Genomic DNA, 27812 nt, shown 5'->3' with positions numbered 1-27812 from the left:
CCGACGTTTTTAGGATGAGATCACTGAGTCAGGGCTTGTGCGAAGGAATTTAACTCTGAGGGTTTTTTTTTTTCTTTGTAGAGAGATGGTTTTTGTGAGTTCAAAAGCAGTCTTCAAAGAGCGAGACTCAGCACACCCTCATACCACAAACAATCGCTCTGTCATTTTCCCGCGCTAACTAAGAATCGTTCTCAGTGCATCACCTTGAGTGACTCGAGTCGTTTTCCTTCGTGAGGAGACAAGGATGAAATTGTGCTGATTTGCAGAGATAGCCATATGGTGGATCGAGGAGACAGATAAGGATGGGAGGGAGAGATAGAGATAGCAGGGTGTTGAAGTGATTCGGATCTAGACAATAAAGAAGAGAGAAAGGTTGGACTGTCCTAGGACAGGTGTTTTGTAGTGGTTGATGGACATTTCTTCCTCATTGTCATGAGTGTTTATGCTCAGGGTGGGCATGGGTACCTGAGTCGTCTGAGGTTAAATAAATAATTAATCATAATACTTTATTCAAAATCAATCAAAATACTTTAATTGAGCATTTAATTACTTTAATTAAGCATGAAGACCGACCCATAAACCTAACTGTCAGTGGTATGTAGGCTATATGAAAACGTACAATTGAAATTGAATTCATACATATTATCCACCAAATTGCCATAAGAGTTATTTTCTCAGCTTCAAAGCTTCTGATTAAAGTCTGGGAGCATCTTCTTCCAGGATGTATATAGATGCACACAGTTTGTGGTCTATAAACATACGCCTTTTCATAAGTAGATACATAGCCTATCTAATCAATCAAAGTATCCACAGATCATGAATAAAAGACAAACATCATGGATTCATTCATAGAGTTTCTTTTAGACATATTCAAAGAAACACAGTCAGTTCCAGAGCAGTTCGTTGGTATTGACTCCTTGTAAAGAAAAGGAACTGAGAAAACGAGAGGAGAAACTCATGGGCCGTTGGCCCGTGAAGGGAAACCCTCATGTGTTTCTGCTATCTCTCTGGCTTCCTGATTTAACGTCAGTTAGTGAGAAGGACAGAGAGAGAGCAAGATAAGGTGAGGAGAGGAGAGAAAAACTGCGTCACTGTGATCAGGCAAGACCTCACCAGGAAATAACAGTGTTGCCTAGGGATGGAAAACAAACAGGAGCACTTACAGAATATTTGGTTGAGTAATTCCTTTTCCTCTCTCCAACACTTTGCACAAAAACAAAGAGCTGAAGAACACTCACCTCAGAGTTTTGCCAGCTTTAAGTGACTCTCTCCGGAAACCGCTGCGTCTCTCTGACACATGGAAGAAAGCTTGCAAGCACCTGATTCTTGTAATATATGAATGCGAAATCAGTGGCACAGCTGTGAATGAGAAGATGAAGTCTATAATGTGTAAGCCCAAATTATTGAATGAATCAGAGAAGCAGAGCTTAGCAACAAAGAAACATATGCCGCCTCTGGAGAAAATGTCAGAGGACGTGAGGGCTATAAAGATAGAGACTGCTTACTTTATCTCTGAAAATCAACTACTGTAAAGCCCCCTGTGAACCCGGCATCTGTTATGGCTCGAGAGCCCAAAGGAACATCATTCATTTGGAGCTTCATTTTAGCTGCATCAGCAGCTAAATTGCTTTAAAAAGTTGCTTACTCTCCACACACCGATTTGGGAACGACCGCCGCCAAGTTTCTGTTTCTGTGCATATATGTGGGAAATTTATGACTGATTCCAGGCCTCTAAGTGGAGTTGTTCTCCTTCTCAAGTTAGTGCTTATTCATTGAGGAAGAATTAGGCTAAAGTGTTTTAAATATTAAAAATGAAAAGTTCCCAAATTCAGTTCTTAATGCTGGTTTTACTTGGCACCAGGAAAAGGGGTCATTTGAACGTGTGCCATCTTTAGAGCAAATCAGTAACTTATTTTAATTTGTAAGATTGAAGTTAAACTATAGCATACCCTAAAAAACATCTGAAATCAAACTAAGCTGGTTTGCTGGTGTTGCATCTAAGTTGGTATAAGTGTTTTGATCTTTTTTCTAACTGCATGTAATTGAGCTAAAATAATGCTTCACGATACATAAAGTGAAGATGACGAATGAACAGCTAGGAAGAAGAACAAATTAACATACAGTACGCAAGAGTATAGACCAATTTCGAGCCAATGTCACAATTACGTCATGACCTTAGCTGGAGGGAAAACAAAGGGGAAACTGGAGGCGGCCAATACAAACCAGCACAGATTCGGCTACATAATAAGGAGCTTAAATTATTATTATTATTAAATGTCATATTGTTGTGTTGTTGGGTGCAAGAATTGATGAAAAATGTATATGCTGTAAAGAACTTCAGAACTTCGGATCGTACCACACAAGTCTTGTACGTGACCATTCAGCACATAGTTATAGGCATCTAAAGATTTATATGCTCTCAGTTTCTCTTTACACTCGGTTTCTCTATCGGGTAGGTGTATAAGTCAGGCCACTCAAGGTAGCGGTAACGTTAATCCTGTCAGATCGTTCATCCATTGACTGAACGTGTACGGGTCAGCCGATCTGGTTCCGTCCGTTAAAATGAACTTTTGCAAATAACAATCGTGGTCCTGGACAGTGAGTGACCTTGCACATTAAGAACATTTTCTCATTTTCTCCAGTCATTGTTAAAAAACAAGCTAACAAAACTTGGAAACTAACGTTAGGGAAGCGGCCAGAGGGATCGTTCTGCCACCACCTATGCTCCGCCCACAAATAAACGTCACCATGTTTACTAACTGAAAAGTTGTCTATACAAGCAAGAGTTCGTTAGCAGCTCACCAACATTACAGAAACGGCAAAAAACTATTTTACTTGATCATACCTGATCATCAGTGGCGACTGCTGGTCTTTCAAAGAGGGGAAGCTCATTTTCGGCCTACATCCTAAAAATGGTCCAAAACTTCCATCAAAATATGTGTATCGTGATTGTCAAAACATTAGGTAATTAAACAGAATTTTATTAAGTTTAGTAAAAACATGTTACAATGTTTACATGGTACAATGACTGTAGGCTACTGATTTTATTATTGCATTGCATTTCAATTCAATTTTATTCTTTTGATTTGATTCGGATCTTGATTCAATATCGATTCATTTGGATAAATATTAGGTAGCCTAACTTACATTAGCCTAATTTTTTTTTTCAAGAAAAAAAAAAATCTCATGTAATGCTGTAAACATACAGAGAGCCCTGTCAGCTGGTATTATTATTAAATGTTAAATAACATCTCAAATTAAATATAATACAAATATAATATAAACATGTCATAGTGCACATATTTAGCAAAATACTCCTCTCTGTAGCAAATTGTTCTAGCCAACTAACGTGCAATGGTTATTAAATGGCTTTCTTGATCCTGAGGTAACGTACGTTAAACCTAAATGTTGTGCCATTTTTCTTTCCGCGTTGAAAAACACTGATTGCTCGATATTAAGTATGAGGGATATACATTTTGGTAAGTTGTACTGGATCTTTCAACATGCTGATGATTTGTGTTTATTTATTATTTACTAACGTTAGTTGTAAAGAGTGAGAGATGATCTGTCATGTCACATTTACAAGTGCTAAAGCGATATTTATTGTTTGAATTTCGTAATACAATTTACAGAATCGGAGAGCTGAGAATTTGCTTATCAAAAGTAACCTTCTCTTTGTTGTCTGTCAGTGTCAGTGTCCTCTTTGCTTCGCGATTTTTCCCTGCGTGAGAAAAGCGTTTTTCAGTTTACTTTTCACTGAGCTCGAATAGCTTCAGCTATGGACAGAAATTCTGTCAATCAAAAGGAGATGACAGACCCTCCAATCACCACGCAGACGCTCGGAGTCCGGGCCCGCCCACTCCTCCATTCCCCCCAGAGACGCTGAGCGTCCGTGGGCGGGACATAATCGCTGCATTTATCCAATGACCGTCTAGTTTCGGAGCACTGAAAAAAACTGTTCAAAGCAGCCCCATTGAAGTCAATGGACGCTCGGCTTCAACAGAAAAATGCACTGTGACGCTGCGGGAATGAATGAGAAGGAAATCGAGTCAGCTGACCAGCTGCTGATTCTGAACTAACTCGTCTTCGAGATGAACGCGTTCTAAAGCATTTTTAGTCAATAAAATGTTAACAAAATAGTACATATATTTGACCATTAATTGTTGACATTATAGGGGAAGCCGAGCTTCCCTTGCAGTCTTAAAGAAATCGCCACTGCTGATCATAATTTTTCCATAACCCTTTCTCTTTTTTAATGTCTCTCAACCATCTCTCTTTCTACAGTCTTCAAATCTCCCTCTTGCTCACTCTCTCTCTCCTGGACATGCCTCCTACTGCTGATTGGCTACAAGTGTGTAGTGGTGCTCGGTCCGATCCACTTTCAACAGCAGTTTTCAGAAATCGCTTACTGCACTTTTAAGTAGTGTTTTGTTTGTAGATCATGCAATGCATTCTCCAGAGTGAGAAAGGGAAGGTCACGTGAAAAAGATTGGGGAAAAAGCAAAGCAAAACAAAACAATGAGAAATGGAAATCTCCACGTACCCACTAAATGACATCATGCCTACAAAACTGCTTGGATACTGTTTGTTCTGATTAGTTTGTATTGCTCTAGGGGAACAAGACAGTTGCCGTGGTTAAGCTGTGTTGGTGTGGATGTTTAGCATTCCGTTTTGTCTCTCTGCCTTTCTTTGCGCGTATCTCTTAGTTTCATAGACCTTAGCACATCTGATTTGCATGGCTAATTTAATAGTTAACATAGAAGATCATTCAAGACCACCTGATTCCCTCTTCTCTCCTCTCATAATTAGACAATGTTGCAATACTGTCTGTCTATAGTCTCACCACATGGAATACAGGTCTTTGTTCGGCACCAGCAGTGGCCTCCCGCTTGCATCATCATTACACACTCAGACTGTAATGAACCTGTGGCTCCTTTTGGAGAATGTAGGCATGTGCTCGGGGTAGATGAGATACAGTTTGTTTTACCTTCCACTATAAGCCCTATAAGTCGCTAACAGTGATGAAATAAACTGCAACCGTTCTTTGATCAGATAGACAAGCGAGAATATTGAACATTCCAGAAAGCATTCTCAGAATATCATCGCAGAAAGTGTGTGTACTGTTGAAGGGCAATGAGACAGTGATTGAATGAGTGACATAAAGAGCAGATCCAAAGTCTGTAATGTGTTTGAGTATTGTTCACTGCTCAGCACTTGGTTAGCCACGTTTCAACTGTTTCCATTTCGTGCTGGCCACATTTTCGAATCTATATAATCCGACTGTTTATTCTTTATAGGGATTGGTAAGTTAACACAAAAATGTCCATTCAAAGCCTGCTATACACTATATATATTTTTTTAATTCTTTGAGATAATGCAATGTCTAGATTGTTCAATGTGATCTTGGGTTAGACAATGTTTACAGTGCTTCATGCCTGTATGATAAATTGTAGCCAAGACGTTTAGCCATGATTCAGCATTGACAAAGCCAGTCGAAAAACACTGCGATGCAAGACAGCTCATCGTATCACACACCGGGCGAGTCATTCTGTACTTGCGTTCTCAGGTTCAAGATGGCAGTAAATGCATCAAAAATATAGTAAATGCACAACATGCAATATTTCAGCCTAGGGTGAATTCATTATGTACATGAACAATAATTTGGGACAAATATTTAGTGGAAAACTCAAAGCAGGACTTTGAACAGCCATTGTGCATGCGTACGCTAATAGAAAACTGTGCAAAATATTAATCAGCCCTATTGGTTCTTCTTTGGTTCTTAATTTTCGGAAATCAGAGGCTAAGATTCATGAAAAGACCATTAATTGGCCATTGATGAACATGTCACTCTAGGCGATCAAAGGCTGCGTTCAGACTGCAGATAAATGTGACCCAAATCAAATCCATATTTTTTTTGTGTTTTTGTACCAGTTCTGTTTTTGTTATGACAGTGTGAACCACTCAAACCACATGAAATCTGATCATTTAAATTCCGATGTAGGCCACTTCCATATGTTGTCCTAAATCCGAAACGGGTCAGATATTTTGCAATGCCACCTCGGTCTGAACAGTCATATCGGAATTCATGCGACTTTTACGTCACTCTTGACTAGAGAAACATTCGCCACAATTCTGCGCTCATAGGAGTCACTTCAAAGATTTGATATACCCGAAGTTTCGAAAGGTAGTCAGTGGAAGGACAGTGTTGTGTGTTAGAACTTATAGGTATTTCAGTGACAGCTCTAGCAAAATCATGATCGCTCGTATCATAAGTTTATAAAAAACTATTTTATATTATATTAAAACCGTTTTATATTGCCTGCGCATAAATTTGCTGGCTTCCTCGGCAGATCATGCTATAAATAAGCACGTAATCGCTTACTTTAATGTCCTTCCGTATGACTTTGCTGCGTGGCATCTTTTTATCGTTCTTTTGTGCATGCGGGTCAGTTCAGGAAGATGGTCTGTTCACACTGGAATCTGCTATTGGCCACATTTAAAACAACAATGTAAACAGCTATAATCGGAATTGAGCACGAAGACTCGCAGTGTGGATGTAGCAAAGGATACATATTTGCCCTACGACAATAGAATTTTTTTTCTCCCCTACGTCAATCACTGCCGATATCGTTCTGCCCATACAGTGTACATATGGCCTGAGTCAACATGACACTACAAATGCAATCTAGTATGTTACTTCACATAATGTGAAATATTTCTGAGTGAAACAGGATATTAGATGAGCTAAAAATGTAAGGTTGGATTTGTGCTTGAAGAATACGAGAGCTAGGTGTTGTCATCTGAAAAGGAAAGACCAGAAACGTTAAAAAAAAGAAAGGAAAAAAGATTAACAGTCAATTTTGATTTCATGCTGACTTTTAGAGAAATTTTAAACTTTAAAAAACTGATGGTTGTTAAACGTTTTTCCAAGAGTGCAGCTGAACACAGATTAATCAGTACTGCGACTCACACAAGACTTCAAAGAAACCATGTTGCAACAAAAGGACAAGTAAATGTTTCTCGTTTGAACGTGTCACTGCGATACACCGTGATGAATGGTCCTGAAAAACAGTGTTCATGCCCACTAGAACGCACGCGAACGGCTGCGCTTTCATCTGCGGTCCAAAGTAAAAATACCCAGAATTCCTGGCACTTCATAATGGCACTTCACTCATTCCCAGAAGCAGTTGTCGTAGTAACCTTGGCAGTTTTACACAAGTCCGATCTTTTTCCTACGTCTTTCTAAGGGATACAAATGGAATAGGGTGTAAATTATTAATTACTGGAGATGGTAGGGGAAGGATTTTATTTATTCATACACAAAGACATTTTTATCTATGTGTTCTCGATGGAAGAAACAAAGTAATATATGTGGAATTAAAATGATCTATGACTGTGCGATTGTGGTAACGATCTATCTGGTAACGGCATTAATTTAGTGAGTATTATGGGCTGTCTTCTGCATTGTTTCGTTGTTGTCTTGTCTGCAAGTGGTATTCTAGGTCACTCCCTCCTCCTCCCTCCTCCCTTGTGTCATCCATTAACAGAGCGTGTGTGTGTGTGTGTGTGTGTGTGTGTGTGTGTGTGTGTGTGTGTGTGTGTGTGTGTGTGTCTGTGTGTCTGTGTGTCTGCGCTCATGTGTGCATGTCTACGTTTGATCACAAGTGTGTGCTTGCCACTTTCATGTACTTGCTTTCTGTGAAGATGGATAGACACCTACTTTTTCTAGGTTTCTTTCATTGTTCCTCTAGCCTTCATCAAATACACCCACATATATTTTCTCTTTTTTGTTTCCTTCCTTCCTTTTATTATTTCATCCATATTTTTGTGTCTGTATGCGTGTAAGTGGTGAGGTCAGTGAGAGTGCCACTATGGCAGTAATGGGCCCATTCTGGAACACAGGTGTCCATTTGCAAGCCCATAGTAACAGATTGTGGTGAAGGGTTCATTGAGTAACTTGATCCGGACATAATGTTTTACCACGGTAGGCTGTGGTTTGCCCAGTGACTCGAGTTACATACACATACAGGTGTCTCCAGCCATTTCATCCACAGAGCATGATCTTCTTGACCCTGGTGACCCCAGCCAGTGGAAGGGTGGAGTCTCCGTAATTGATATAAGTGATTTATAATAACTCGTCATACACTCTGATCAATTTAAACATAATTGCCTTTTCATTTTAGTTTCAGCTTGAAGCCTCTCAGAAGGCTAAACTTAATGATAAAGGCCTGTCCTTTCTGTGTCACACCTTTCCATCGCATCTCATTGTAATTAATTAAAGAGGTGTAATGAGAATGCAAATGTTATGGTTTTTGTGCATATATGTGTAATGTTTTCTGCCTGTCCATAAGAAGCAAATGAGACCATGAGATGAAGGAATTCCAAGGTCACTCCAGATGGAATCTGCTCAAATTGCTTCTGAATTACACTATACCGTTGTTTTTAAAGAGATGGATACTTTCATTCAGCAAGCATGCATTAAATGTCAGGTTTTGGTAAGGGAAGAGGTGAGGACTTAAATATAACAATAAAACAAACACAAAAACTACCCCGAGGGGGAAGTCAGTGACATAAGGAAACGACGATCTGGCACAAAACTGCAAACACAAGGAGAATAAGGGAAATAAGGGACTAAAAATCGAAAACTTTTTATGCATTTTGACGATTCATTTACACGACAACAGCGTTTTGGGTGCCTATAAATGTAAACTTTTAAAAAAGGGTTGCAAAGTGCAAGTTTTTAAAAAGTCTCTTTGTAAACTACAAAAATCGCCATCTAATGGCTTGGCAGCAGAATACAGTGTTTTAGTCATTTTCGCGGATCCAAGGGAATGTGGATCGTTTTGACAATGGTATCGTCTGTACGCGGAAAACTCAATGGAAAGACTTCTCTGTTTTAAGCATATCATTGTTGTGTAAACGACAACGTATCCTAAATAGGGAGCAAACAAGGCAGTAACAAGGAAGGACACGTGGGGCAACTGAGCCAATAATCAGAAAACAAGATGGGCGGGGTTAGACAATCAACAGGAGAGCACATGGCACAAGGAAACATACATGACAAGAATGAGCACATGGCCAGCGAACAATCACGAGCCATGTGACCAAACAAAACAAGACACGAACACGCAGCTAATGAGAACACTCATAAGCCGAGTGCTCACACAAAACATGACAACGTGAAACCACGCAGCAAGTGAAAAACACCAGCCGTGCTACACAGAACACAACAACACACGTGGACAAAAGAGCTTACAGCCTGAGCGGACTCAAAACCGCATGCTCACACAAGACAGAACGCACGTGAACGAGTGAATACTCATTCCGTGCACTCCCAACAGATGACAAACACACGGAGCATGAATGTCTGAATCCCGACACAGAACAAAAACCAAACTAGACCGAAGTGCCGGGATCCGAACACCACGCTCCGCACACAACAAAAGACGATAGCAGTGTCAGAGCTCTGTCCCAAACCCTAGAATAAACAGACCGAAGTGACAGAACCCTGATACTACCCCCCTGACCTGGCGTCTCTAACGAGGAACACCAAAAACAAGACGAGGAAATGACAACACAAGACCGACACACAACAACAGAACAACACAAGATGGGAGGAACAAAATACAGAGACAAAGAGGGGAGGAATGGAGGGGGAGTTAAGCCAGTGCTGACGGAACGGTCTGGATTCCTGTCAGAAGGCCAGGGCGGAGCTGGGGGACGGACCAGGGGGGCTCCGGCCAATCAAGAACCCTGGCGGACAACCAGGGCGGAACCGGAGGGACAAACCAGACGGGCTCCGGTGGATCAGGAGTCTTGGCAGAGGGCCAGGGCAGAGCCGGCTTGGCAGGCACCAAGGGCGGAGTCGTCAGGGCAAAGTGCTTGGGTGGAGCCGGCAGGGCAAGGAGCTTGGGTGGAGCCGACAGGGCCCCCGGACCGGCAGCGGTCTCTGGGACGGCCTCCAGGCCTTGTGAGGCGGAGGAAGCCTTCTTCCTCCTCCTCTGTTTGTGAGGGCGAGGCAGTGGCATGAAGCTTACCACCTCTGGGGGCGCTGCAGCGTCGACCTCAGTAGAGGTGCCAGATGAGGCGGACCCATTCTTCCTCCTCCTCCTTCTCTTCCTCCGTTTACGGGTCATCGGAGGGCTGGGGCTTTCACTGATTAGATATTTAGAGAAAAAGAATTAGCATAGCCCCAGGAAGTGTGAAAAACAAACAAGTGCGCCATTATTATTATTCACAATAAACGGTCCACATTAATCACAGAAAATAACAAAAAAAATGTCAACTCTAATATAGGCCTAAATTATTGAAAAGAACATAAAATGGCTTGGGAGTTGTGAATAATGGCATTCCAATTCTGTGGAAATCTGCGCTTTCTGCAGAGTTGTGCAGTTTCCAAAATAATTGATTGCCTGTGTCAAGAAAGACCACTAGTGTTTTGGACACATTATACTTAGAATTTGCTTAAATTGCTACAAATGTGTCTACACAATAAATGTGCCTATGCAAAGCCACTGGAAATCCTAGATATAGACAACAAAAGCAATGGTAGATAAACTGTTTATTTTTGGAATCATTTATTTGAGAAACTCTACACATCATGTCATGACAAATGTCTCTGGCTCTTGTGTTTTTTGTTTCCTCCACTGTTTAGTTATTTTTAGAGAACATGGGAATTGAAAGCGTGAGATGCTCATTTTGGTGGAGGGGCAAGCTCATGTCGCAATGTGATTGCATGCCAGTGACAGTCTCTTTATGACAGGAAAGATGGAGTGAGGGAGAGAAAGAAAGAACATGTGTGTGTGAGAATGAGAGAGAGAGGGATAATGAATCATTCACTACAAAAACCATTTAAAAATCAGTCATACTTGTCTGACTCTCTTCCCTCTCCGGCATTCTTCAGCCATTACCAGAATATTAAAACATTTGTTTCCAGAAGCAGCAAACTGAGAATTCCTACATAGGTTTATAAACGGACTGTAAATCTGATTGCGTTTGTAGAAGTCTGTATTGGCTACTCCAGGTAGTGGTTAGAAGGGTTTTGCAAGTATCTTAACCTCTTGTCCCATGAGCCCTACAAACAGATGATGATGTAATTGAGAGTCGGGTCATTAGGTAAAGCTGGGTTTGCCAATGCTCTGAATTTTATGTGCACTAACACATATCACTGCATGTTTTCTATTACATGCTTTATTGAATATGCTAGGAGTTCATCAATGTAGACAATCCAAATAAACGTCTAACAAATCACCTTTTGGTTAAAGGGGTCAGACTGTTGTGAGTAGAGGACAGTAAGTCATTCATGCTCTTTGTCCCTAATTTTCCCTTGCTTTACTTCATCTCATGTAATCATGCACACCCTGAAGTATTTTTGAAGGGGTTGCTCTAATGGCTTCAATCACTGTTTGGCCCAGATTTCCTAAACCCCGGAGAGCTCTGAGATGAATTAAATCGCTAAAGACCCTGCCGAAACCACAAAATAGGGCGAGACATCAAAGTGGAGAATTTCTTGTGCATTTGTTATCGTGCTCACTTCAGAAATTAGTGTAGCCAAAAGTCAGTGGTGGTGTTTTGCACGTTTTTTAGGAATGAGGCAGCACGTGGTTTTATCTGCTATCAATTTGACATTTTGCTCATAAAGAGTTATCAATTGCGTTACGGTAAACATTACCATAATTTGTGTCAAAACCGAATGCACAAAGAAAAAACGCACAGGAAGACGACCACAGACGACTTTCACTTCAGCTACTTGGCTGTCAAATCAAATATAAGATCAATATCTGTCTTGATGTAGGTGAGATTTCCTCATTGGAAACAAAAAGCTTATCTCGCACGTATCTCCTCATAGCCGACTTTATTCTCCGCGAGTAATTGGCTTTAAGTCGAGCCGTATCCGTGTTAACAGCGTGTCTGTGAAAACGCGACGCTCTCTGAAGTGGCATGGCGGCTGTCTCGCGGTGCGTTTAAATGTGCCGCGCGGGGTTGTTTGCTGTTGCGACAGAGCTGTGGGTGGAAAGGACTGGAGGAACATATTTCTACCTCACTCAGACATCCAAAACAAACAGCGCTATGAAAGCTGGAGCTACTCTCCGTTAGGACCAAAATTCCACAGCTACCACGCAGCCAGGGAATCTTATTGCTCTCTTTCTCTCTCTCACTCGCGCTGAGATTTAAATACTTTTTTTCCAATGGGTTTTGAAAGGATTCTGCGGCCAACATTGTTCTGCTCTAGCAATAGATATTGCTTTATCTGTTCAATAGGACAACCGCTAACAATCATCGGTCAGTGAAAGGACAGCATAGGGAAAACATTATGGGGAAAGGGGGTAAATGATATTAGCTCTGTAAAGCTCCCACTACATCTGCTTGACAGGGCATCACTAAACCTAACTAAACAGCTGTCTGGACATAGGGATGGGGAGGGGGGGCTTTATTGACAGCTTTTTTCCAGAGGTTCAGTAGGAAATATTCTGAAAGAAATGGAGGGATTCAAAGTTTTAGGTGAGTTCATGAGGAGAAAGTAAGGCCTGTCTTGTTTACCACAATCTTTCTGAGGATTCCAATTTAAATTGGCATGATAAACAAAAACACGTGCGTGCATGTGTGTGTATGTGTGTATGCATATATAATATTAGGGATTTTTTTATTCTTATATGCTCACCAAGGCTATAAAATACAGTAACAAGTAATATTATGAAATTAAAAATGTCATCCTGATGGCAAAGCTGTAATGTTAGCAGTTATTTCTCCAGTCTTCAGTGTCATGTTATCCTTCAGAAATCATTCTAATATGCTTATTTGGTGCTGCTCAATAAATATTTCTTCTTCTTATCAATGTTGAAAACTGTGCTGCTTAATATTTTCATGGAAATCATGATCATTCAGTAGTCTCTTATTAATAGAAAGTTGTTGTTTTTTAAAACAGCATTTATTTGAAAAAGAAAAATTCTAACAATTTAAAGGTCTTTACTGACACTTTTGACCCATTTAATGCATCTTCGCTGAATAAAATTAAGTATTAATTCAATGACTGCAAATGAGAAATAAAAATAAATTTCAGTCAATGTCACAAAAAATTAAAACAGAAACCCTTGCTTTCTAGATACTGGCAACTGGTATCAGGCTTGTTTTACAAGGTAGTTGCTCTGCCATTAGCTGGACAAGTCTCTTAATTTACCCCAATTTGGTAATTTCTGCTGAACGCCTTAAGTGTTGTCTTCTAATAGTACGTGTTCTAGTTTCATTGAGTTTCAGTTTGATGTGAGAACAGAGCTCTAGGACTAGCTGGCTGAGGTTATGTCTCTTCTCCATGTCTCTAGGTTAGATCTTTCTGGATTTTTCTCACTCACACTGCTTTCTATTATAACAGCTGGGCTGGGCTTCTCTACGCTGCCACATCAGGACCTAATAAATGTGCCATACGCTCATTGATTTCCCTGTGCATGTTTGTGCAGCTGCTGGTAATGACATCACTTTCTGAGTACATGTGGTTGTGTAGGAGTCAATGAGTAAGACAGCTACACGTGTTGCTCTTCAGTAGGAACAAAACGACACAGGGTAGATGCCATCGTTGCCTCTTCAAGCACCCAGCTAGCGGTAACAGTAGCGTCGTCTCTCAGTCTCTGTTATACAACAAGACTAAATGCCACTCGAGCAATAGAGGCACTTTCTCCCATAATGCTCCCTGTTCTCTGACCTACTGACACAACAAAATATTGGCAGCAGCGCAGTGGTGCAGTCGTTGTGTGTGCGTTTGTGCTGATACAAAGCATTTTTGTTTTTCGCCCCCCCTTTAAAGAGTTGCTGGCTGCAGGAATACATTCTTCCTCTTTTTATCTGTCAGAACTCCCCTCCTCCCTCTCTTCACCACCTCCTTTTTCCCACTATGTTAAATTGTTGTGACACTGTAGCACTTGAGCGTCTGGTGTTAAAATATTCCTTCTTAATGACAAATGAACATGTGGATAGATTCCTCTCCCTGGCAGGTCATTAACATTTGACACATTGGAAGCGGCGCCGATGCCGTGGCGCGGGCACAGTTCTCTCTGCATTGCAATAGGGTGATTGCGACGCTAAGCGCCTGGAGTATTAATGCATTTATTCATTCCATCAAATCCCTCTTCATACAGATTATCAGACCTCTCTTTAACCAAGAAGATGATTTTATTTTATCCCACAAGTTAACAACTGTGTGTGGCTGTCTCTAGTATGTGTGCTCATACTCGAGTGGTTCTTATGTCTCTTGAATTGCCTTATTGCTGTGATTTCGGTGATGGTTTCAGGCTTTCAAACATAAATGTCAAGCTATCATTGCTGTCAGATAAGTGCATAGCTATCCATAAATATTACAACATATGGAAATAAGGTCATTATAATTAGTAATGAGCTTTGATAGACAGATATATCAGCTTAGGCCGATTAAGGCCAGTATTTTGGCATTTTGAGGGTATTGACTGATAATAGTGTCCACTATACAAATAAGAGCATTTTAATCAGCCTCTCTGCTGTCTAAATACTATTGATTGACCAACATTTTGGCATGCTGGTATTTTAAAGATCATGGAAGTCAACGGGGTGTCATCAACCGTTTGGACATTCAAAATATCTTCTTTTGTAGAATATTTTCTTTTGTTCTCTTCAGAAGAAAGAACTTCATACAGGTTTGGAACAACTTGAGGATGAGTAAATAATGACAGAATTAAAATTTTTGCTTGAACTATCCCTTTAATGGCTATTTTTCTGTATTGCGATTTTTTGTTTTTGTTAATTGAGTTAATATTTTAGCATATTTGTACAGTTATATTAGCCTTTACCAGATAAATTGAGATTATATCCACCATTGGCCAGCTGGTTATTGCTACAGCATTGGCCTTTGAAAAAAACATCTATATTCATCACCCCATAATAGGAACCATCTTGATACCTGTTTGTCACTAGAAAATTCAGAATACTGCATGATGAAAGCTCTTCTTTATTGCTGTTTTAATAAGCGTTTGGCCCCACACTACATCTGGTGTGAGACATATGTACATCCTGGCTGGCTGCTGTAAAGGAAAAAAGTCTTTGGCAGCTTTTATTAACAAATGTTACTTCCAGTTGACATATGCGGTGCACAGTTCTTTAAACAATTTTACTTAACCTGCATTACGTTACTTTACATTTGCGTTGTATAACAAAATATCAAGTGCAATTTATTTGACGTGCATGAAAAATTAAAATGAATGTTATAGATCTTATTTTGAACGGTTCATCCATGCATTTTTTTTTTTCAATTTTCATAAAGTTTAATCAAAATCTTCATCTAGAGAAAACGACAGATTTCTCAGTGGTGACACAAGGACTTCTCCAATTAAATAGTCTGCTTTAACCCCGGCCCTCCACAATCATCTGCATTCATTGTTGATTTACTTCTCAAAATCCAATCAACAACCGATGGATAGAACCAAGTCCCAATTATATATATAATTTATTTCACTCAGATGTACATCACCATACGGCAGAAAATACCTGTCACTTCTGTTTCATTGCCACTTTAAAGACATTGTCACAAAAAGAGATTTGGTTATGATTCAAATATTTGACCATCCCATGAGGCCACCTGAAAGAAGAAGTTATAAGTGTTAATTGCTGCTAAAAGTATAGACATGACAGTGCTAACATGGTGGATGTAGTATTGGTAAACATTGCTATGGAAATCGCTATTTGCTTTGATCTTTGTATCTAATGCAGTGACATTTTGACACATTTTTAAGTGTCAAAATACCAAAAGCAGGTGTGGTGTGTCTCCAATGCCATTGTGAAAGTATTGACTCTAAATTACACTCAGGACTTACATAGCTGCTGGTGCTTAGACTGGTTTTGTGGCATATTAAAGTGTTTTTTTTTATCATGCAATCTAATGTGACTGTAGAAACAGTCAAGAGTGTGTCGTTCATTGTGATGGTGTAGGTGAGCATCAGTCAATAGTCCACTCTATTTGACTTTGTAGAATACTGTTTTGAGGACAAGGCAGAAGCAGTGCTTTACAAGAGAAATCAAAAGCCTATGTGTCGTACAGGGACCTCCAATCAATAACCAGCTCTTCTCTTGCCCCCTCAAGGACGTTATCTCACACACAAACACACACACACACACACACACACACACTGGGTCTAGGTCTATATGGCGCCGTTTTATGAGTGCTGTAATTGCTATGACGCGTTTAAGGGAGAGCTACTGAGAGAGAACCATTCATGAGATTTATTAGAAAGGGGGTCCACCAAAAGAGAGAGAGAGATGGAAAGGTGGAGGACAGGAGGCAGAAAGAACAGATGAACACATTCAGTCCAAAAGGAGGAGATAAACAAAGGAGGAATGGAGCATCAGAGAATGAAATTGAGCAGTGGGCTCTGTCCGCTTGTGCTGGCAGACATTGATCAGAGTGATCTCTGCTCTAGAGAAGAGACCCAACTAATGCAAGTCCATTATTTAGCCTACAGAGATAAAGAGACAGGAGGCTTCTGAGATGGGAAGTGAGGAATAGAGGGATACACCTTAACCGAAGAGGACAAGTGTATGCTCAAGTGCGCGTGTGTGTGTGTTGAATGAGAGAAAAAAAATAGCTTTGTGCAACTGTCGCTCTCTGTCTGGACTGTTATCCATTTAGAGACTGTTTCTGCTTTGGCTCAAAGTCTCTCTATCTCACACACACAAACACAGTGACCCAACCCTGACCTAAACACACACACACACATACACACCAGTGCCTGTTTGGAGTCAGTATGATTTTTCAGAAGACTTTTTTTTGTAATACTTTGATTCATCGAAGACACATCAATTTATTAAAAGTTACATTAAATACATTTATAATGTTGCAAAAAATTTAAACTAATGGTTTTCTTTTCATCAAAGAATCCTGAAAATGGTATAATGACAAATTATCACAAAAATATTAAGCAGCACAACTGTTTTGTTTTTTTACGATTAATAATAATAAGTATTTCTTGAGCACCAAATCGGCATATTAGAATTATATTGTGAAATATTATTACAGTTTATTTGATCAATGTAAATCCTGCATTGGTGGGAATAAGAGACTTTTGTTTACTACGTCTTCTGACATGTTGTGTCTCGTCTATGACATCAACCTTGATGACGTCACTTTCTGCAGCCATTTACAAATAAATCCTGCATTGGTGTGAATAAGAGACTTCTTTCAAAATCGTTTAAACATCTTACTGACCCCCCAACTTCACTACATCACTGCTTACATACTAGATAAATCACTTTGACCTAAACCTTTATTTATCTCTAGCCCTGAAGTAGCGTACTTCTCTTACTGTTTCTTCCATATAAAGATATGCTATTCTGAATCCAGCTAAACATGTGTGAATACAGATGCTTCCAGCTTTGCCAGATTGATTTCATGTGTTGTTGCTTTCCATGCCAGTGGAACAAGTATGTTTTGCATTCTCAGCGCCTCCCGCATTAGTGTAACTGTCTGCATCTGCGGTCAAGTTTCTCGACTGTCATTGCAAAGAGAAACTTGTTAGGTAAATTAGATCTTATAAAACATATTTAGATCAAGCCACCCCAGATAATAACATATTGGGACCAAGTCCTGTGTTTGTTTTTGTTTGTCGCTTTTCACATACAGGTTGTTTAGATGCGTTTACACTACAGAGAAGTGGGTTTTTTGTTCTTTTTTCTCAATATCAAGTTTAAAGATGAATCACACCCACCTCATCAACCAGAACTGAGAAGGAGAAAGAAACTGTGAGAGAGAGAGAGAGAGAGAGAGAGAGAGAGAGAGAGAGAGAGATCAAGGTAATCTGAATCCCTCTGTGGCTCTTTCTGAACAGCCATCTTTATCAAGGCAGATCCATTCTTGTCTGTGAGCAAAATCAAACAAGAGATTGGAGACACGCACACACACCAGCTCCAAGTCTGCATAATCAGGAAAGAAGGGGTGAAAGGGGGAGAGGTTAGGAGACGGAAAAAATTGAGGAAAAGTGTGCGTTAAGAGAGAGAAAATGAACGAAAGAGAGAGAGGAAGGCCTTGAAGTCACATTCTTGTATTGGATAAGGAGAGACCCCATGGATTGGATCAAGGTCGGAGTCTTCATTTAAAACTGCCTCACTGACAGCAGCAGCCCTCGACATGAATATTAATACTGCTTTAACAACTAGCACAGGATGGCTGAGACCAGCAAGACAGCCAGTGTGTGTGTGTGTGTGTGTGTGTGTGTGTGTGTGTGTGTGTGTGTGTGTGTGTGTGTGTGTGTGTGTGTGTGTGTGTGTGTGTGTGTGTGTGTGTGTGTGTGTGTGTGTGTGTGTGTGTGTGTGTGTGTGTGTGTGTGTGTGCACTAACTCTGGCAATTTGCACTGCTTTTATTCCCTTCGCTCTCTCGTTGGCTGGACTTGGATTTAGTGAACCTTGGATGCAAAATTCCTGCTAGTTCTTTCTTCTCACTCACTCACTCACTCACTCTCACACACACACAGAGAGAGAGAGAGAGACACAGAGAGAGAGAGAGAGAGAGAGAGAGAGAGAGAGAGAGAGAGAGAGACACACACAAATATTCACTTTTCTTTGGTCAATTCATTTGTTTGTTTATGTGTGGGCGAGTTTTTTTTTTTTTTCTACTGAAGTCTTTAGAAAAATCTCTTCCTGGTCTAAAAATAAAAAAAATGGTCTAATAAGATTGTTTTACAGAATATGTTTTTCTTCTGATCACATTAGAGGGTCCCATGACCTAATGACTTTCTTTCTTCCATATGAACACAAGTTAGGATATTTTGCAGAAAGCTAACACTACTATTCCAGTTAAAGCAAATGGGGATAGAACTTTATTTTATTTGTATTATTTAATTTTTTGAGGGGTTAGAGCTTGTGCTCCCTTCTTAACTTAATTTTTTTTTTAAATGACATCATAAAATGATATGTATCATTTAAATGTTCTGCTTAGCGTGTTCCTCATATAAAGGAATCACATCATTCAGAAGAATTGGAATATAGTGAACCGGTTGTTTGAGGTTGCTTTTATGTCATTTTTGGAACTTGACAGCATATGTATCCATTCCATTCACTTTCATATGGAAGAGAGCAGAGTGAACATTCTTCAAAACATCTCTTTTTGTGTTCCACTAAAGAAAGAAAAGGGTTTCGACAAACATGTGGTTTAGTAAATGATAACATTTTGAATTTTAATTATTAGGTGAACTATCTCTTTAAGTGGTTCTGTTTGCCTGGACAAAAGTCATTTTCTTCAAGAAAGGGTTAAATTTGTGTAATGTACTTTGGTTACCAAACCTCACACCCACCTTCTCTTTCTCTCACTCTCTTTCTCTCATTGTCCTTTGTTTGACTCTGAGTGTTTGAGTCGTTCCGTTGGGAGTTCCCTTTAGTAATGGTCTAAGGGCAGCCGGTACAACAGACACAAGCACTTCCTCTTTTTCTCTCCATCCTTCACTACTTCCCTTCATTTATCATCTCTCTATCTGTTCGTCGGCTCATCTTTACATTCTATCCTCAGTTTAAAGCTCTCTCACAGACACTTTTAAAAGGCTCTCGCACGCAGTGTGTTTTCATCTTTGGATTATGTGGTTACTTAGGTTAATGTTTGTAGGAATAAAGATTTATGATATTTAGCGTGCATGTGTGTGCTCGCTAATGTGTTTTATGATTGTCTGTATAACCATCCTGTTGATTTATGTGTTTGTTTGAGTTATGGGCATAAGCGTGTGTGTGTGTGTGTGTGTGTGTGTGTGTGTGTGTGTGATGGCAGACAGCAGGTTGTGTTAATGTCACAGTGAGGTGAAGCTCATTAGTGTTACTTTCCTCACAATCTGAAGACTAGCCATGCACTGGTAATTAGAGAGCTTGTGTGTTTGTGTACATTTGGATTTTGTGTTTAAACCATCACAGTGTAACTGAGATCAGAGCTGCTGCATGCGTTCAATAATATAGAACAAAATCATTGTAATTATACAGCCTCAGTATTCATTTGACTTTTTTTTTATATATATACTTTTTTTCTCTTTTGATGAAAATGTCTTTAAAATGTTGTCATCATTTGTTAATTTTTTGGACAATTTTAATTTGACTAATACAATGGCATCTAATTATAGTCAATAAAAATATAATGACATAATTACACCAAATATTCAGAATTTGTATATTTTATATATTCATTTGAACTTTGACTAGCCTATTATTTGAATTTGTTTCAATGAAAACATTGTTAGTGCAATGTTGATACCTTTCAGTTCATTTTTTGACAAAACATTTAAATGGTTTAATTATCATCATGATGTACATTTTTGTCTCGTTTTGTTGATTAACCAAAAAATTGTAAAAAAAATAGTCAGTAACTTTAATTGGCGAGATTAACACTGAACAGCCTTTAGCATGTAAAATCCATTATTTCTTTGTGTGTAGCCTATATGTTGAATCTGCATTTTCTTTTGAATTCTTTTGTGTAGATTGTGGAATATGCCTGTACGTCTTTGTCTTTGCTAGCAGGGAGGTGTGTATGTGGCGTGTGTATATGTACACATGCGTGTGTGTGTGTGTGTGTGTGTGTGTGTGTGGGTTTGAGCCCCAGGGCTCTTCTCTGCTTGAGCTGGGCCTAGTGCCACTAAACCCAGTCTAAGCTGACCTATTTCCAAAGCACCACACACACACACACACACACACACACACTCGCATACATATGTGCACATGGTTGCTACTTCTCGTCTCTCCTGCCTGTCGGAAACAATCAGACATGCACACACATGCGTTCACACACACACACACACACACACACACTCACTCACAGTGCTACTGCATGTCGTTGATCAGGACACATGTGCATTTGTTTAGCGGGGCTGTTCTCTTTGAATGTGCTCATGTATCTGTTAAATCCAGGTTCCTGCGTGTGTGTGTGTGTGCGTGCGTGCGTGCGTGTGTGTGTGTGTGTGTGTTTGTGTTTGATCTGTCTCCCAGTGAAAGTGCCCCCTGAGCTGTGCTTTAACCTTGTGCACCTGCATTCAAACTGTAGGGTGTGTGTGAATGTGTATCTGTGATGAATATACTTATCAGAATTGATCAGTATCTGCCCATATTGGATATTTATTGGCCCGATATTGAATTGTTTCTGCCTACTTACATTTTTAAACTCCTTTTGCAACCATCTAGAATTAATGTAAAAGAATAATCATAAGTAGAAGAAGCAAAGTCGTTACATTTCTTTATTACCAGAAATAAATTCTTTATTGCTTGAAATAGTCACAAATGCAATAAGCAGTCGCAATTATGATATAATAAATTGCATGAAATAAAGTCATAATTACAAGAAGCAAAGTCGCAATTATGAGAAATAAAGTCACAATTGTGACAGTTACAAGTACAAGAAAATTGTATTTGCAATAAAGTAACGTTGTTTCATCGCATTGCAAATTTGTTTCTCATAATTCCTTGAAATGTTTGATATTGGATATTTATTGGCCGATGTTTAATTGTTTCTGCTTAATTTAGACTGTGTTTGCCATCATCTAGCATTCATTTAAGGGGAGTGTGATTATGGCAAAGATTTAACCCTTTTACAGATCTTTCCCTTTAAGAGTGCTTGTTTCACTTGTAGCATACAAACTGTTACGGAATTATGTAACTCCGTATACTGTTTTGATTGTATATTGTTTGTATACTTTGTTGTGTTTTGTTTTGTCTCTTTCGTTTTTCTTTCATTTGTTCCAAGCAGGATAATACTGATCAGCTGTGAGATGGCTCCACCCCTTTGGTTACCGCGGGCTTAAAGGAATGCTTCCGGCTTCTGAAGGCGAGCTGTTGCGATTCCGGGCCGGTCGCACTTCTCCTGTCTCCTCCCCAGCCGTCAGATCATTTTTCCTGAGTTTGCTTATGTTATGTTTCTGTTATTTTCAGTGATGGTGTTTTTGTAGGGTTGACCTGCCCTTTTCTTTGAAATCCCGTTCGTTCTGTTTTGTTAGTGTATTTAGGGAAATTCGTTGGATTTTGATTTTGGATACTTTGAGGGAAGTTAGTTTTGATATTTTGTTTATTATCCGTTTTGTTTGTTATTTTGGGCCTTGGGTCTTCCTGAAGATTTTACACCCACTGGTTTGTTACTTTGGAGATATTTACATTTTACGTGTGTTTGTTTTTTCATATATTTTCTAATAAAACGTTTATCGTTTTTCTTACCGAAACGTCGGACTCATTGGTTTCTTTTGGTCTGACGACTGGGAGTGGGAGTCATGTCTATTATTCTTTTTACGATTTAACCTAGACAGATCGTAATAAATGGGGGCTCGTCCGCTGCTTTTTATTCATTTTTTTTGTTTGTTCTTTAGGCCATATTTTGTTTGCTCATTTGATGTTTTCTTCTTTCTTTTTTTTTCTTCTGTCTCCGGGGAAAATTTGTTAGAATATCTTGCTGGTGAGTACACTATTTGCTAAATGCATTTATTGTTGTTTCTGATTGGCAGTTTTTACTTGTGTAAAGGGGTTGGAAATAGTTATATAATGGAGTTTAGCATTGAATCCTTTAGACTTTCACCTACTTTTGAAGCATTGGAGAAATGTCGTAAAGCTGACTTGTTTTTGGTGGCTGACTTTTTTAATATACCTATTCAAAGAGCTGGGACAAAGGAGGTAATTCGAGAAGCGTTGCGTGAAAAATTAGTGAGGATTGGAATTTTAGAAGGAGTTGAATCCAGTCCAGAGTTACGAAATGCCGAAGCGGGTGTGCAGGGTGCGGAAGCTACTTTTGAGGAATCTGTTGATGGAAACGCTACTGCTAATCCGCTTGTAGGTTTGAACACAGAGGATCTTAAATTGGCAGTTAGGCTCAAAGAACTTGATCTAGAAGTTAAACGGCAGGAGCATAACACACAGCTTTTGAAGATGAAGCAGTACGAGCTGGAAAGCCAAGGCGCGCGTCGTTTGCCGGTGAGTACTTTTAAAGTTCCTGTATCACCTGATAGGCCTACTGTTAATGTTGATTCTCATGTGTCACCTTTTGCAAATTCAAATGAATTTGACATTAGCAGACAAATTCGATTGGTTCCTACGTTTAGAGAATCCGAGGTTGACTCTTATTTTAACGCGTTTGAACGTATAGCTGCCGCCTTGCATTGGCCTAGGGAAATCTGGCCGCTTCTACTTCAGTGCAAGTTGGTTGGGAAAGCGCAGGAGGTATGTGCCTCTATGTCAATTGAAGAGAGTCTTGACTACGATGCATTAAAAGCGTCTGTGCTCAGAGCTTATGAATTAGTCCCAGAAGCGTATCGTCAGAAGTTTCGTTGTCATATAAAAGCTGCCAATCAGACGTTTGTGGAGTTCGCCCGTGACAAGGGAGCTCTTTTTGATAAGTGGTGTCAATCCAGCAAGATAAGTGATTTTGGTAAACTTCGTGAATTGGTATTACTAGAAGATTTCAAGAATTCGTTATCCGATAGAATTGTGGTTCACCTAAATGATCAGAAAGTGACCACACTTTCACAGGCTGCTGTTTGTGCAGATGAATTCGTTCTGACGCACAAAAACAATTTTTTTCCACCTAATCGTCGGGAAAATTCTCAAATTAGTGTGGGTAAAAATGTGAAATATTCGAAAACCGTGGTTCCAAATCAAGTAGAAAATCGTGAATGTTTCTACTGTCACGAATTTGGTCATTTGATCGCTGTGTGTCCGGTACTGAAAAAGAAAAATCAGTCACTAAGAGGGGACAATCCTAAAAGTGTTGGTTTCGTTCGTGTGAAATCGAAAATTAACCTCGATGAACAAAAGGTTGATTCAGTTTATGATCCATTTATTTCTGAGGGTATAGTGTCTTTCGTTGATCAAAAAGAGATAAAATCAATTCGGATTCTCCGTGACACTGGAGCAGCTCAATCGTTCATACTTGATAGTGTGTTACCATTTTCAAAAGATTCGTCATGTAATTCTAATGTCTTGGTTCAAGGCATTGAGCTTGGAATACTTGAAGTACCTTTGCATTTAGTGCATATCAAGTCGGACCTAGTTTCTGGTCCTATTAAAGTTGCCGTACGTCCGCAGTTGCCTATTAGAGGAATTGATCTGATCCTCGGCAATGATCTTGCCGGAGAAAAAGTTTTGCCATTACCCGAAGTGATCAATGATCCGATTTATGAACTTCAAAATTCAAAAGATTTGGCTTCTGAATTTCCTTCAGTGTTTCCTGTGTGCGCGGTTACGCGAGCGCAAGCTCGTAAGTTCGGAGATGTAGTAGGTCTTTCCGATAGTTTCTTGAATCTAACTGAACCTGTTGAAGAACCTCCTAATTCTTTTGATGTTCAGGTGCTGGAGCGCTCTAAGCCGCTGTCCACGCATTCGAGTGCTGAAGTTGACCTGTCACTGTTCATTGACAGAGCAACATTCATCACTGAGCAACAACAGGACGTTTCTCTTGCTCGTTGTCGAATGTCAGCGGTGGAGAAAGATGATTTAGATGAGAGACCTATTGCTTATTTCTGGGATGATGGCTTATTAATGCGCAAGTGGTCATCAATTGTTTGTGAATTTGAATGCAATTCAGTTTATCAGATTGTGGTACCTGTAAACTCGCGTTCTCACGTTTTGAATTTGGCTCATGACCATAATTTTTCGGGTCATTTGGGCATCACGAAGACGTATAAACGCATTTTAAGACACTTTTTCTGGCCTGGCTTGAAATCGGATGTAGCGAAATACTGTCGGTCCTGTCACGTCTGTCAGCTCGTTGGGAAGCCAAACCAGACGATTCCTCCTGCTCCTTTGTGTCCGATACCCGTTGTGGGAGAACCGTTCGAACATCTCATATTAGATTGCGTTGGTCCGTTGCCTAAGACGAAAGCTGGGCACAAATATTTACTCACGATGATGTGTACTGCTACTCGTTTCCCAGAGGCTGTGCCATTACGTTCTCTGAGTACTAAGGTTGTTTTGCGGTCTTTGATTAAATTTTTTTCTACTTTTGGGTTACCAAAAATAGTACAGACCGATCAAGGGTCTAATTTTATGTCAAGGGTGTTTAAACAGGTTTTGACGCAGTTGAATGTAAAGCATCATGTGGCAAGCGCCTATCATCCAGAGTCGCAAGGCGCTTTGGAAAGATTTCACCAGACTTTGAAGTCTATGTTACGTACTTATTGTGCTGATTCTGCGAAAGAATGGGACGAAGGCTTACCATTACTATTGTTTGCTATTCGTGAAACCACACAGGAATCCTTAGGTTTCAGTCCGGCAGACTTGGTTTTTGGACACACTGTCCGAGGTCCGCTCAAGCTTTTGAAAGAAAAGTGGATGTCTAAGGAATCCATTCCTACTAATGTGCTGGATTATGTGAGCTCCTTTCGTGAGCGGTTGCATAAAGTTTGTGATCTGGCTCGTATCTCTCTATCGTGTACTCAAGCGAAGATGAAAGCCCATTTTGATCAAAAGGCTGTTGCCCGTGGTTTTGATAAAGGCGACAAAGTTTTAGTTCTACTCCCAATTTTGGGATCTGCTTTGCAAGCACGTTTCCATGGTCCGTATGTTGTCGAGTCTAAGCTCAGTGAAACTGACTATGTGATATGTACTCCTGACAGGAAAAGGAAGACTCGCCTATGTCATATTAATATGTTAAAATCCTATGTGACGCGAGACGATGACAAAGAGTCTAATAACCCTATTGTCCCGGTAGCTTCTGTTTCTGTGCATGCGACATGTTGTCCCGACGAAGATGGTTTGACTCTACGAAGTATTCCTGTAACTGGCGTGCGATTGCAGAATTCGCAAATTTTAGCAGATTTAGAATCCTTTCTGTCATATCTGCCTAGTTCGTCTCGAAATGACGTAAGTGAGCTAATACAATCTCACAATGCTCTCTTCTCAGATGTGCCTTCTCGTACTACTGCTGCATTTCACGATATTGAAGTAGGAGATCATACGCCGATTAAGCAGCATGCTTACCGTTTAAACCCCACCAAACGTGAATTAATGCAATCCGAGATAAAGTATCTTCTTGACAATGGTTTTGCTGTCCCTAGTAACAGTCCTTGGAGTTCACCTTGTCTTCTGGTTCCCAAGAGTGATGGTTCAGTTCGTTTTTGCACTGACTATCGAAGGGTTAATGCAGTTACGAAAGCAGATTCGTTCCCCCTTCCTCGTATGGAGGATTGTGTGGATAAAGTTGGTTCTGCTGTGTTCGTTACTAAGTTAGATCTGCTTAAGGGTTACTGGCAGGTACCCTTAACACCTCGCGCTGCTGAAATTTCTGCGTTTGTCACTCCTGACAACCTATTAGAATACACCGTTATGGCTTTCGGACTTCGAAATGCTCCGGCCACATTTCAGCGCCTTATGAATTCTGTATTAGCCGGTGTTTCTAATTGTGAGGCATACTTGGATGATATTGTGATTTATTCCACCACTTGGGATGATCATCTGAAAACCCTTCTCGACGTTTTTAATCGCTTCCAAGAGGCTTCACTTACTATTAATCTCGCAAAATGCGAGTTTGGTAAAGCTACAGTAACTTACCTGGGAAAGCAGGTGGGTCAGGGACAGGTTTGCCCAGTTTCTGCTAAGGTGCAAGCTATTTTAGAATTCCCAACGCCAAGAACGAAAAAAGAACTGAGACGATTCTTAGGCATGGTGGGTTACTATCGCGGCTTCTGCAGAAATTTTTCAGATATTGTTTTGCCCCTTACGAATCTGCTCTGTCAATCTCGAGACTTTGTCTGGTCTGATCTTTGTCAAACAGCTTTTGATTCAGTAAAAATTTTGTTATGTAGCACCCCTGTGTTAAAAGCCCCAAACTTTTCATTGCCTTTCAAAATTGAAGTGGATGCGAGTGCGAATGGAGCTGGTGCTGCCCTCCTGCAAGAAGACGATCATGGCATGGATCATCCCGTGTGTTACTTCTCGAAGAAGTTTTTGAAGCATCAATTGCATTATAGCACTGTTGAGAAAGAGGCTTTGGCGCTATTGCTGTCTCTTCAACACTTTGAAGTATATGTGGGTTCTAGTCCGTTGCCCGTCAAAGTTTTTACGGATCATAATCCACTAACCTTTCTTGCAAAAATGCGGAACTCTAATCAACGCATTATGCGGTGGGCATTGATTGTACAAGAGTTTAATATTGAAATCTGTTATAAGAAAGGAAAAGAGAATGTGTTAGCAGATGCGTTGTCACGCTCTGTATAGGAATGACGTTGACTCTTAGTGGAGGGGGTGTTACGGAATTATGTAACTCCGTATACTGTTTTGATTGTATATTGTTTGTATACTTTGTTGTGTTTTGTTTTGTCTCTTTCGTTTTTCTTTCATTTGTTCCAAGCAGGATAATACTGATCAGCTGTGAGATGGCTCCACCCCTTTGGTTACCGCGGGCTTAAAGGAATGCTTCCGGCTTCTGAAGGCGAGCTGTTGCGATTCCGGGCCGGTCGCACTTCTCCTGTCTCCTCCCCAGCCGTCAGATCATTTTTCCTGAGTTTGCTTATGTTATGTTTCTGTTATTTTCAGTGATGGTGTTTTTGTAGGGTTGACCTGCCCTTTTCTTTGAAATCCCGTTCGTTCTGTTTTGTTAGTGTATTTAGGGAAATTCGTTGGATTTTGATTTTGGATACTTTGAGGGAAGTTAGTTTTGATATTTTGTTTATTATCCGTTTTGTTTGTTATTTTGGGCCTTGGGTCTTCCTGAAGATTTTACACCCACTGGTTTGTTACTTTGGAGATATTTACATTTTACGTGTGTTTGTTTTTTCATATATTTTCTAATAAAACGTTTATCGTTTTTCTTACCGAAACGTCGGACTCATTGGTTTCTTTTGGTCTGACGACTGGGAGT

General features: G+C 40.0%; 1 protein-coding gene across 5 annotated transcripts in view; it reads left to right on the top strand.

The window, feature by feature from the left end:
* Positions 1-27812, top strand: part of LOC306994582 (uncharacterized protein) — a 95162-nt gene that overhangs the window by 18062 nt on the left and 49288 nt on the right. Inside the window, exon 1 of one of the 5 annotated variants that reach the window (XM_079605180.1) lies at positions 12146-12501. The exons of the other annotated variants lie outside the window; for them this stretch is intronic. The gene's annotated coding sequence lies outside the window, so the exon portion shown is untranslated. Of the gene's footprint in view, positions 1-12145; positions 12502-27812 lie in introns of those variants that run through there. 5 annotated transcript variants of the gene reach the window in all.

This window comes from Phoxinus phoxinus (genome assembly GCF_949152265.1).
Source record: "Phoxinus phoxinus genome assembly, chromosome: 2".
NCBI classification, from domain to species: Eukaryota; Metazoa; Chordata; class Actinopteri; order Cypriniformes; family Leuciscidae; genus Phoxinus; species Phoxinus phoxinus.
This window is presented reverse-complemented; position numbering and strand designations above follow the sequence as displayed.